General features: G+C 44.1%; 1 protein-coding gene across 9 annotated transcripts in view; it reads left to right on the top strand.

The window, feature by feature from the left end:
* DAAM2 (dishevelled associated activator of morphogenesis 2) overlaps window positions 1-12,521 on the top strand; it is a 273,375-nt gene that overhangs the window by 37,026 nt on the left and 223,828 nt on the right. For 5 of the 9 annotated variants that reach the window (XM_044442595.1, XM_044442418.1, XM_044442502.1 and 2 more), the window contains exon 1: window positions 5,234-5,505. The exons of 1 other annotated variant lie outside the window; for it this stretch is intronic. The gene's annotated coding sequence lies outside the window, so the exon portion shown is untranslated. 3 more of the 9 variants (XM_044441957.1, XM_044442055.1, XM_044442238.1) reach the window with 2 other exon arrangements.

Below are 12,521 nucleotides of genomic sequence, written 5' to 3'. Positions count from 1 at the left end.
AAGAGCAGTAGTGCAGAAGAACCAAAGAGGCATTGTGCTTGAATAGCATTGCTGCTTGATTTGCCAAGGATGCAACTTTTCTGTAGTTTGTGGGGTGTCTGTCTAGACCAGCCTTCCCCAACCTAGTGCCTTTCAGACACATTTGGACTGCAACACCCAGAATTCCCAGGCAATGGCCTTGCTGGATGGAATTCTGGGAGTTGCAGTCCAAATGCCTCTGAAGGCCACCAGGTTGTGGAAGTCTGATCTACACCAGTTGTTTTCACCCACTAATGCTCAGACCCATACCAGTCTGCTGACCATTTCCTTTTGGTTTACAACAAGGGAAGCAACTCTTCCTGCTGTAAGCAAAGATCCATTCTTCCACAAGTTAGCAGTAAGTGAGAAGAAAATTCTTCATGCTTAACTAGGCTCAGTTGCCAAGCGGCAGTTACCCATGCATTGAGTGCCTGTGAGGAAGGAGCACTGAGATCTTTCCCATTCTGCAGTGGCGCTTACTGCACTTGTGAACTGAAGAACAGGGAAGTATGGAATTTCTCCATAGCCTTCTGTGAGCTTCTTCTGGTTGTGCTTGAACCTTTGGAGTTGAATAGATTTAATGGGATGGGGGAAGAGAGAGGCTCCTAATCCTGTTTTGTTAACTATGTTTTTAGAATTTACTTTGTTTTTATTTTCCAAATGCTGTAACCTGCTCTGAATGCTGTGAGAGGTGTTTTGTGTAATGTAATCTCTCTGCCTCATTCACAGAATTTTATGGCGGGGTCCAGTCATTGCTGCTTTCCATTTGCAATCCTCTTTTGACTGACAAGTGCTAGAGGCTAGGACTGTAGTGGACCCAAGGCTCTCCGGGATGCAACAAAGACTTTTTCCATTAGCAGGGATGCTGATACCATCTGCCATGCCTCTTAGGCTTCTCTTCCTTCTCTGAGCTTAGTTGCCCTGTTCATAGTCACTGAAGGTGGAGGAACAATTTTTCCCCCAGCAACATTATATTATTTCCTGTTCAAATGAAAAGTATTTTGTAGTGGGCTGGTATCAAATGGGCAATTATAACCCAATAGTTTCACAAAAGAGTGCCCCTAAGGTGATCAGTTTGTTAAAAATTGATTTGTTGACCGAGATTAGCAGAGGGTCTGATCATTTAGTCCGTCCTTGGGGCACGGTTATGACAACTGTCGTGATGACTGCTTGAACGTCAAAATTTACCACATCTCTGCTAGAAGTCCTCTGTCTGGAAGCCTTCACATATAGTGATATTTTCAAGAAATGGGGGGTGGGGTGGGGTTAGAGAGCTAGGGAAAGAAAACAAGAAAAGAAGCTCTCTTATGCCAATTTAGAATATTAATCCATGTAGCTTAATATTTTCTACCTTGGAAGTGGCTTTCCTAGACTTCTTTCTACATGAAAAGCCAAATCCTTTTTTAAGCTGGAGATCAAAAGTCTCTTTACACAAAAAACATGGGTTCTACCACTGAGCTATGATTCCTTCCACTAGGAACACAAATGCATCATTGCCATAGCCGCCTAGGGGGCGCAGTCCTATGCATATTTCAACAGAAAGAAGCCCTACAGTTCCCAGCATGACTGGCTGGGGAATGTTGGGAGTTGTAGGACTTTTTCCTGTTAAAAGCAACAAACGAACAGACCCCCTCCAAAAACCCCAAACAAGCCCCAAAATCAAATCCTCAAACCTATGCCCCAGGTAATTTATGTGTGAGAAGAACAAGGTGAGACATGAATCTCAAGCAAGGCACCTGTACGGCTCATTCAAATATCTGTTGCAAGCAGCCCAGCATTTTCACCCACCTTAGACTACATCATGTGCCTCGTATGTAAAAATGTTTTGATGGGAAACAGGTATCACCATTTCTGCCTATTGTCTCAGATCTTCCCAATATGGCTTGGACAATGAAATGCAAAACCATGAATTGTGCTCCAGAGCAAAAGTTCAAAAGATCTTGTAGTCACAGCTATGGTGCAACAATACAGAAGTGCAAAAGAATGGAGAGATTACGGGAACAGTCCCTGTGCATGTCTAGGTAGAAAAAGGTCCTACAACTCACTGGCTGGGGGATCCTGGGAGGACTTTTTTCCTGTCTAAGGAGCATTGGATTGCACCCTAAGAAAACTGGTCCTTGGGGAACCGGTTGGACACTTTTATTTTGGGGCTGACCTCATGTGCCTTTAATAGCTAAAGAGAGGCAGAGTGTCAATTGGTGACACTTGTCCATCAAAGAGACTTAGTGTCAGGGAGGGGTCCTGTTGCCATCTTTGTGTCACACAGCCGTTAAGAACACCAGAGTAAATTGATGGCACTGATTATGTTAATAGGGATGTGGGTCAATGACTTCTTGAAATTCTCAACCCTATTTGAGGGCAGAGAAACTGGAGGGAGGACTTCTCCAAATTGTTGTAGGGAGAGGATAAACAGTTTCTCACAGGTAGGGCTTGAGCACTAGAGGCAGCAGCTGTAGCACAGCTTTTCGTTCCGTTCCTAAAGGTCATTCCGTTTGTGTATGTGTGGAGAGGATGCAAGTAGCAATCATGGCAACTGTGTTGACAACCTGACCACATTTTGCATCCTGTCCTATGCTCCAGACCAAGCAGTCTGAGAGCCTGGGGGAGTAGGGTGGAGGAAAGGGAGCCACCTTCCCACACACACCCAAATGGTGAGGAAAATTTGGAGAAGATTCCAAAATTCTATAGTGTGTGTGTGGGGTGGGGTGGGGAGGTAAGAAAAATGTCTCAGAGCTTTTCTGAGAAAAAGGGCTTCTGAAAACTTTTGGTTCAGCCCTACATGTCAGTCTTCAGGGTTCAGCATCATCCCAGGGTTTTGCAAACCTTAAATTTCTAAGGAGTGGTTTCAGATAAATTATGTCTCCAAAGCAGTTCCGTAGAATACTGCCATTTCCCCGAATGTCCTGTAGCATGTGAAGTGGAGGGAACAGTGTTGTGTCCAGCGCCAGGAAAGAGTTACTGAACTAGCGTTGTGCCAAAATCTGTCCTATTTTTTGACAGTCCCCCCTGCTTCATAAAAGATCGCCTCAATCTCAGGGAGTTTTACATTTTATTCTGCATTTCTTTGGGTGTTGTTTTAAGCTTAGCTAATCAGTCTGCGGTGGATAAGCGTGCTGTGTGTGTATGCCCATATTGCCTATGACACTTCTCTGAATTGCTCTGCAGCCTCCCAGGCGGCTCACACTTACAAGTCTGAAACGGCCCTGTGGGAGGAATTGACTCCATGCTATCTTCTCCCTGGAAGTAAAGGAAGCAGGGGAGGCTACAGGCGGCTGGAAACATGATTGTACAATGAAGGGAGAGAGATAGTCATACATACATACTCCTTGGCCACCTGATAAGGAAGCTAAACACAAGATCCCATGCAAATTTCTCCAACATTTCCTTCTCCTTTGAATTTCTTTTCAAGAGAAATTCCTTTTGAATCATAATTGAATGAGTGGCTTTAAAATGTGGAAAAAAGCACACCATTAGATGGGTAAATCTTGCAGAAAGAAGCTGTCCTGGGTCTGCAGAGCTGAAGGGGAGTGCAAACATCAATTGGTCAGAGGATTACGGGTCACAGGACTGCCCCAGAAGATCAAGGCCAACCTGGCCTTCCCATCCCCCTCCTTACGACGAAGACCTTGGCTCCTCCTGTCAGTTTCTTCAGGACAGCAGAAAGCAGGGAAGGAGAGCCTGAACCCATGTGTCCCCAGGGCTGCTTGGAGAATCTGTTCAGTATTAGAAGACGAGGCCACCTGGTTGAGACCAGAGGTCAGTCCCATCCAGATTCCTGTGTCCCTTCTTGGCCAGCCAGATGCAGAAGCCCACAAGTGGGAGAAGAGGGCAATCCCCCTTTCTTGCTGTCATCCTCAACATGGTGCCTCCCATACTGCTGGTAGCACCAAGCCATCCTGGCAAGTAGCCATCTAAGGGCAGACTCCAATGCATGTTGAGACAGAATGTAAGTCCTACAACTCCCAGCATGCCTCAGCCATCAGGGTAGGCCTTTTTCTGTCTAAACATACAGAGGATTGTGCCTAACTCAGTTGCCATCTTGTGGCAGTGCTCCATAACGCCATGACTTTCTACTGGCCTGTCTCACCATTTCCCTTCCTTGGGTGACCCAAGTTCTAGTTCTGCAAGAGATACAGAAAAATGGCTCCCTATCCACTTTCTACACACTTAGGCTTTTTGAGAGAAGCTCCTACCTTGTGTCCTCTTACTTGCACCTTTCCAGGCTTGTGGTTCATGCAATCCTCCAGGTGGTTGGATTCTCCAAGATGGGCTCCACAAGCCATGTGCCTTGCACACCCTACCTGCATGTGTGTGGCTGTTGACTTAGTACATCTGCGGCCATCTCAGAGAGCATTCTCAGAGGGACACCACCAGGGGTGGTGCTAGGTATGGAAAAGCTCTGGGGCTCAAATCCAGGGAAGAAAAATGCACACATCTGCACAACCTTATTTACATACCCCCTGTGTCTTTCAAGGATCCTATTGCCTAAGGACACCCCTACTTGTACTAAGGGATGTATGAACATGGGAGCGGAGGGCATCTGATTTCAGAAAAACCCACAGGTAGAAAGATTCAGAGGTGAGGCGACAGGTCCAGAAGCGCATGTGAACAGAAATCCAGCTAATCCAGCGGGATCAGATGCAACAGCGATCATCAGGCCCCACGTAACTTGATTTCAGCCAGTACCCACAGACTGAAGGGTGGTGGGGCAGGCGACCTCCCAGAGAGATTCGGGGCTCCAGTCTCGGGCAGCCTGCCCCGACCCCTCCTCTGGACGCTGCTACTACCTTTCCCAGCATGATCCTACTCCAAAAGAGGCTGGATCTTCGACAGTTGGCCGTCCCCAGTAATTGACTCTCCTGCGGGTCGAGTTGGGGCTTGGTCCCTTTAAGAAAGTAACACAGTAGCGGAGGAGAAACCCTGCAGTCTTTCTGAGCTTGCCGTGCTTGTAAACCGGTCACTGGTTGGCATTGGGAAACAGTTCCTGATCTTTATCCGAAGAAAACGACGCTGCAGCCGCCCGCAAGCGCCGCCCGCCTCCCGACGCCCAGTCTTTGCCTGCCTGGGGTTAACATCCCTCGTGGAGAGCGGCTCTGGGGGGCGGACGGGGGGCTTGGCTCGCTGACATGGGATGGCCGTTCCTGAGCACTGAGCTCAGCTGCTGGAAAAGGCAAGTCGCGAGATAAAACCGCTGGATGCGCTTGGTAAGTCAAACTAAAGTCATCTCCTCCTTTCTGGGCTGCTGTCTTTTAGGGCTCCCTTTATTTTTAATATTCTCTGCAGACTGCTTTTATTGTCTCCCAAGCAGAGCAGCTGGAAAAACACGGGAGAGGTGAGATGGGAAAGGAGATCTTAAGAATTTGTAGTCCTTCCTGATTTTTTTAAAATCCCTATTCCACGTTAACCCTTTGCAGCAGGAGCTGGAAAAAGCAAGCAAGCAAGCAAGCAAGCAAGCAAATCGTTGCTTTAGGGAGCAGAGAGAAGTTGGTAAGGAAAACTACTCTTTTGTGCTGAAGATTATCGAATACTTTACGGTGCAATCCAGTACATGCCTCTTCAGAAGTAAAACTCGCCGCGTTCAGAGGGGTTTACTCCCGGATATGCGTATAGGATTGTAGGCTAAAAATAACGTTCTTCAGGGGATTTATGCCTAAGGCGATTTGTCATTTTATTTTTAAACGTTGAATTACACCTCGAGCGTTACAAGAAAAAAGTAGTTGGAGCTATCACAATTTTTAAATGTTGAATTGCACCTCGAGGATTGCAAACAAACAAAAGCAGTCGGGAGTATCCTTGGGGAAACAGAGGAACTCCTAATTGAAACCGAAATTATAATTTTTACGTACTAAACGTTGCCTGCTCTCGGACTAGCAACTGGAATGAAGGGGCAGCGTCCCTCGGTGCAGTTCTGCATGCTTCGGACAGGGGGCGGTGCTGCAACACTTGATGATAATCCGCCGCAACATGACTTGGAAGTTGGTAACAGTTAATTCAGTGGTGATAAATTGGTAGTACGCAGTGATTCATCAGTGTAGCACCAACGAAAAGGCTACCCATTCATGCTTCTGAGTGTATGAGTAGGCTAATCACGTGGAATGTTTTAAGACTGAAGCTTTGACTAAAAGCTAATCCGAAACTGGTTGTAGAGTATTAAGAAATCTAGCATACCTTGGTGGATTGTCAGTACTGTATGAGTAACAGTAATTTTTAAAGGCACTACAGAGGGGATGCAGACTTACACACAAACACTGGAAGCCAGTGAGGACTGCTCCCAGATGGGGCTGTTTGCACTACCAAGCAAAGACATGGTATGCCTGTTCCATGTTTTACTTCTTAATGGATGGGAAAAGTGGTGGGGAAAATGGGGAAACCAAAGGCAGCATGATGCTCCATTAAAGAACATAGTTGAGTCATGGGGGTTGCAGGACAAAGGCCTTGTCTGGAAGCATCCAAGGGACCTACTTTTGGAAATTTCACAAAAAAGGTGCAAACTTCAGGTAGCTGGGATGTTCTGTAAGGAAAAAATCTTAAAGACTCACTACTGGGTTAATAGCAATACTTTCCATATGACTTGAAATGTCTCAATTGTAGGGCATAATCTTTTGAATTATTTCAGGGCTCTTCTTCATGCTTAATATTAAGCCCACAACAACAAACAGATGAGGTGCAGGAGGGAAGAGAGAGACAGACATATGCCCTGCTGCCCCTTTCTTTAGTTAACATCTTACCTGCAGAATGTATGGAGAAAGAGAGGAGCTTGTTCACTAGTTCATCACACAAGAGAGCAAAATGTTTGGAAATTCCAGCCAGCCAATTGTGCCCACTGCCAAGATACCCAATTACCCCTTTTCTGATCTTTCATCCTTTCCTACTTGCTGTGATATGGCCCTTGATATTTTCTGTGGGCTTCTTGGTTTCTCCTCCATTTTGACAAGAATTTATTTGAAGGGGAACATGATGAGCACAAGGCTGTATTTTGTTGAACAAAAGGTCCATTTGGCTTGGTACTGTTAAAGCAGTGAGTTTTTAGATTCCCCTGAGATAACTTCTAACATATTGGAGGGAAAATAATATACATGAGCAAGAGTTCTCAACAGTGAACCTGAATTTGGGATTCAAAATGCAAGACACACCTTCCACTCAGGTGTGGTCCTTTCCTGGAGTCCACCAAATATGGTCTAGTGCAGAAGATGGAGGGGTCAGAAAAAGCAAAAGTCCTATGATTATGTTCCTTTTTCACTAATGCTGTAATATTTAGACAAGAGTCTTTTCCTGTTCCCAGTTACTCCCTTTCAGATTAAATGTACCAATACAGTACTGATGATCAGTAGCCCTGGCATTAACCAGATGTGTATGCATGTGGGTTCCCTTGAGGAGTGGAATTAAATCTGCACAAAACATATCCTCATTAGAGGCGTTCATTGACCCCCCCCCCCGCCCCCCAGTGAAAGGAACCTTGGAGAATTATAACTGCAGTTACTCTGTTGGTAGAGGAAAAGGGCAGCTGAGGTTACGGACCTTTAATATAGGCTGTTGGCATTGACTGTAGGATCTGAGATTTCTCGGACAAGCACAGCTATACCATTGTAGCTGTGCACAGTGATTTTTCCCCCCTTCTCTAATCCCTGCATCTTTAAAGTTATTAAGCTCAGAAGGGATTTACTGACTCACAATGTGAGCAGGTTGCTTCTAATTCTTGGGATAGCTGATGAAAACATGTTATGAAATCGCTCATTCAGATCCTTGGCAAGTACAACTCATTGAAGATTTTTCAAGCTAGCTGTTTTGCATTCTGGCTGTTATTCAGGCACACAGGAGAGTGTAAACACACAATTCTGACCATTGTGCATAGGAAACATAACAGGAAGTGTATATTTTCAAACCTACCCAGACTTTGTAGACGTTTTGAAGATATGTGCATCATGATTTGTTGACCTTCATTCTATATTTGTGTCTAAGGACAGAAAATAACATTAGAAGCAGCCTTGAGAAATTCTGAGAATATTGGTTAGCAATCCTAGCAAGTATGTTAGATTTACTGGGCAGTAAAACAGTGAAATGTGATATAAGATAGTGGTTCATCTGATCCATGTTGAGAACAAGATAAGAATTCATTTGAAAAGGCATCTTCATCTCAGAGTGCAGGACATGGATTAATGGACTCAAGTTACGCCAAGCCAGATTCCAGCTAGACATCAGGAAAAATTTCCTCCCTGTTACAGCAATATGACAATGGAACCACTGACCTAGGGAGGCTGTAGGCTCTCCCACACTAGAGGCATTCAAGATGCAAGTGGACAGCCATCAAAAAGGGGTGGTTTAACCTGGAGTCCTCTACCAGCAGGGGGTTGGACCCAATGGCCCTCTGGCCCCTACCAACTTCTATGATTCTCTGGCTGGAATTTTTCTCCTTTTCTGGATTTTTTTCTCATTGGCATGGAAGTATCCTGAATGTTTGTTCTGATAACCCTTCTCAAAAAGAATAAAATGCACACAGTCTTTGAATTGTAAGTGTGACTGCATTTACTCTTACTTGGCATCCGTGGATTACTCCTAATTCTGTTCTAGGAGGAGTATGACCATTGAGGAAGTGAAGTTAACAGTAACATCCCTTTCTTGTTGACAATCGCACAGTGTCCCTGGAGTAGTCTGAGGCCGCCTCATGGGAAATGTAGGTCTTTATTACAGGATGCACTGTTGGTGTATTGGCAGTCCGACTGGTTGTGACGCAAGATAAGATGTTTTATGTACACAGGTTCTGCAGTTTCTGTCCTTAGGAGACCCAGCTAACCCCACTGTCATTGAGAGAGGTTGTTAAAATCTTTGGTTCTGTTGCATCTTAACTTAGCTTCTCCCTGTCAGGTTATTTTCATATCCCTACTCTATATAACCCTACGAGGCTTATGCGACTGGGATGGCATATAAAAATGCTAAATAAATAAATAAATATTGGGAAAGTTTGGTTCTGTTTGTTTATTTGATTTCTAGTCCACCTATTTCTGTGGCTTACATCATTCTCCTGCTTGCAATCTTATTTTCACAACAACAGCCCTGTGAGATAGGTTGGACTAGGAGTCTGTGCCTGGCCGAAAGTCACCCAGTTGACTCCATGGCTGAGTGGGACTGTCACCCAGATTGCCTGAGCCCTAATCTTGTGCTCTTAGCTGAGAGCCAGTGTGGTGTTGTGGTTATCTATTTTAGATTGTATATTACAAATGCTTGGGCTAATGTTGTTGGTCTGTAGACTAAAAAGTAGGTAAAAATATTTTAAGCATATAAAATGTGAGGCAAACATTTCCAGTTCCTAAACTGCCCACATATGGCTCTCACATTTGTACTGAAGGATATGTGGGAGAAAATAATACCTGACCTTCATAGATTGAAAGGCATGAGAAAAACACGGCTGGGCATGATGTCTCCCTTAACAACCTCTTCTGTGTGCTGATCCATGGTTCTTGTTGGTGACACTGATAACTGGATAACCAAAGACGCCATGAAGACGGAACACTTGGTTAAGGTTTTCACTACTCTGAAGGAGCAGATGTTGAAACGGCCAAATAACCCTTTCTTTATCTGCTTTAATACAATTATAATACTGTCATCTGTTTCAGTTTGGTTCTTTAAAAATAGTTTCTTGGCCTCTGCCAATTCCTTTCCTTGCTGGTACACTGCATTCTTTGGAAGATGTGACCCAAACTTAGACCCACATTCTCAGAAATCTTTCAGTGAATACACCTCTTGCCATTCAGGGTGTTAGCAACTTCACTGTTCTTTTGCTGCAAGATACACATAGCAACATGTTCCTTGAGGTCATAGCCAGATAAGGACCCATTTACAGCAATCCATTTTCTATACCCCACCACCTGTTTTTTGGGCTTGCATGCTGGTTAGTATGATTTGTGTACATAATTAGAGTCCAGTTCTTTAATACTGCTGTATGCTTAGCAAATGCAGTGAGTGCAAGCTTCTGTTAATGGAATGGCTGCATTCCAGACAGGGTAATGGACTACAGTTAGTATCAGATAGTAACAAATTGTATTTGGGCTGTTCCATAGAATTGTAGTTAAGACTGAGTCTGCAGTGGTAAAGGAATAGAAGGTTGCTGCTGCTTAGTACTGTTGTGATATTCGGAAGTATCGTATTTCTTTACCTAATAAATTTTATAAGGCACCATTCAGTACCAGAATGGTGCACAAGTAAAAAAAAATATATCTCCAGCTACAATAAAATCATAGAATCCAGACCCCCAGCATTATGCAAGCAAGAAGGATAAAATTCAGCAAAGCTATAAACCATTAACACCAGCTATAAAATTTGCTGGAATGCCTGGCCTCAATTTCTAAAAATGGTCTCGCTTGATGCAGACGGGAAAGATTTGGTGCACCATGATTGAAGGGTCCCTCTCTGGTCATTGAAGGAAGGGGAATCTCCCATGAACAAAGGTTTGGCCCAACATATGTGGAAGAAGCCTGCCATTTTTTTATGGCTGGTATGGGAAACGGATGTTGTTTGAGTGGCTTGCCTTGGCGCTCATATCTCTGGCTTTACTCCTGTAATAATATATGCCTTATGATCATGTTTATTTTTCAGACAGTGCTATGAATTTCAGCACTGCTGGGAAGGCCAGCCTTTCCTCTGAAGTGTGAGCCCACCATTCAGTTACATCCAAGTTTCATGTTCAGAATGTCATGTGGTACAACCCCTCTGGGACATTAGAATGCAGGTGGGAGATTGTAGCTTTGAATGCTCCCAAGAATCCAAATGTGTAGTTTGTGGAAAGGGGGCTCCAGCATGAGTGGGGCTGTCAAGGACAGGATATTTTGGAAGGCATTCATTTGTAGGGTCACCGTAAGCTAGAAATGCCCTGCCCACACAGGACGACAACAAAGCCCATTGGGAAAAGCATTCTGGTGTAGCCCTCCTAAGTATGGCCATTTTCAGTCCTTGGAGGTGGGGGAGTTTTATCTGACGACCAGTGTTTTGGCTCCAGGTTTTGGAGGATGCATGGGTAAGAAACCTCAATGGGCTTCCCTGCTCAGGGAGCCTGCTTTCTCATTACAATTTTCATTGGCGGCAGTGGGTGCTGCTGCTCCTCTTACTCTTAATACCTTTCTCACAGTTGCTACCTCTTGTTTGCTTGACAGGTGGAGAGTCAGTAAGCAAATAGGCTCTGCCCAGCCATGCCTCTGCTGGATGTCAGCCCTGATGATGATTCTAAACTCCTAGAAGATATTTGGTGAAACAAAGGGAGTTCCACATAGGCACACAATTACATTGCAATAAGTAGTTCACTACATAAATATATACACAAGGGCTCCAATTGTATTCACATTTACCTGGGAGTAAGCTTGTTTACTCCACATAGCTCTGTTCTCATTAGGTGAACCTCTGGCATATAAAATAGACCTTTAGAAAGGCTTGCAGAACTTCTGATGAATGGCAGTTTGGGCGTCTTTGTTGAATTTCCATTACTTGGCAATATTACCAAGTTACTGAGCAGCCGCACTTGCATGCATATTGTATATGCTGATGTGGCACTAAGATGGTACACTCAACATGGTGTGCTTGGATCATGCAGGGATGGCTAACATCCATATATGATGCCACTCTGTTTTTGTACAGTTGTATAGGAGCTTACCGTGTATTTTGCTCCATAACTGGTTTCACCAACCCTCAGGAATTCACAATGTGAAGAACCTCAAGCCAGATGCTTGCTTTTAAAATAGCACAGTATTGTCTTGAAACAGGTTTTATTTGCTCTTTCTGTCATTACAGGATTGGTTTGCCAGCCTTATTCTTGCACAAAGAGTATTTTAAGAATGCACATGCAAGTCTGTATTGGCTGCGTGCCAATTCTCTCCTTATAAAACACAGAAGACCTGGCATGTGCCAACATTTTATTGACATATACTGAAAAAAGTAAAGAAAATTGTTTGCTGCCTTTAAATATTATATTTAACTAACAAATAATCTTGGTACTAAATGCGAAGGGTGGTGGGAAAGAAAAGAGCCTCTTTTCCTTTTCTGCCATTATCCGGCATCCGCCTCTTTCTAGAAACATACTTCTCAAATATTGAAAATTCCCACAAAGAATGGCCCTGTTGCATGTCAGACATTAATTTGGGGGAAATTCTAAACCAGTGAAGAAGAGAAAGAGAAATTTAAAAAATTCTAAGGCACTTTCAGTTGAAAGTTTTTGAATGTGTTAGTTGCACTGAACTATGCAGCCCAAGCTGTGCCAAAACTATGGCCTCTCTGCTGATTGCTGCCTGTCCAAACAGTGTAGCAGAATAAATATAGATGTAGCAGTTGAATTAGTAACTATAATTTATACCTTCTCCCTGTTTCCTGTTCACCAGTGCACCAGTTAAACATCTCTCTCTCTCTCTCTCTCTCTCTCTCTCTCTCTCTCTCTCTCTCTGTGTGTGTGTGTGTGTGTGTGTGTGTGTGTGTGTGTGTGTGTGTGTGTTTGGGAGGTGTGAATTACGGGAGGTGTGAATTAC

Source organism: Varanus komodoensis, unplaced genomic scaffold (genome assembly GCF_004798865.1).
Source record: "Varanus komodoensis strain SLA01 unplaced genomic scaffold, ASM479886v1 scaffold1, whole genome shotgun sequence".
Classification (NCBI taxonomy): domain Eukaryota; kingdom Metazoa; phylum Chordata; class Lepidosauria; order Squamata; family Varanidae; genus Varanus; species Varanus komodoensis.
Note: the sequence above shows the minus strand (reverse complement) of the source record. Positions and strands in the feature narration are given on the sequence as shown.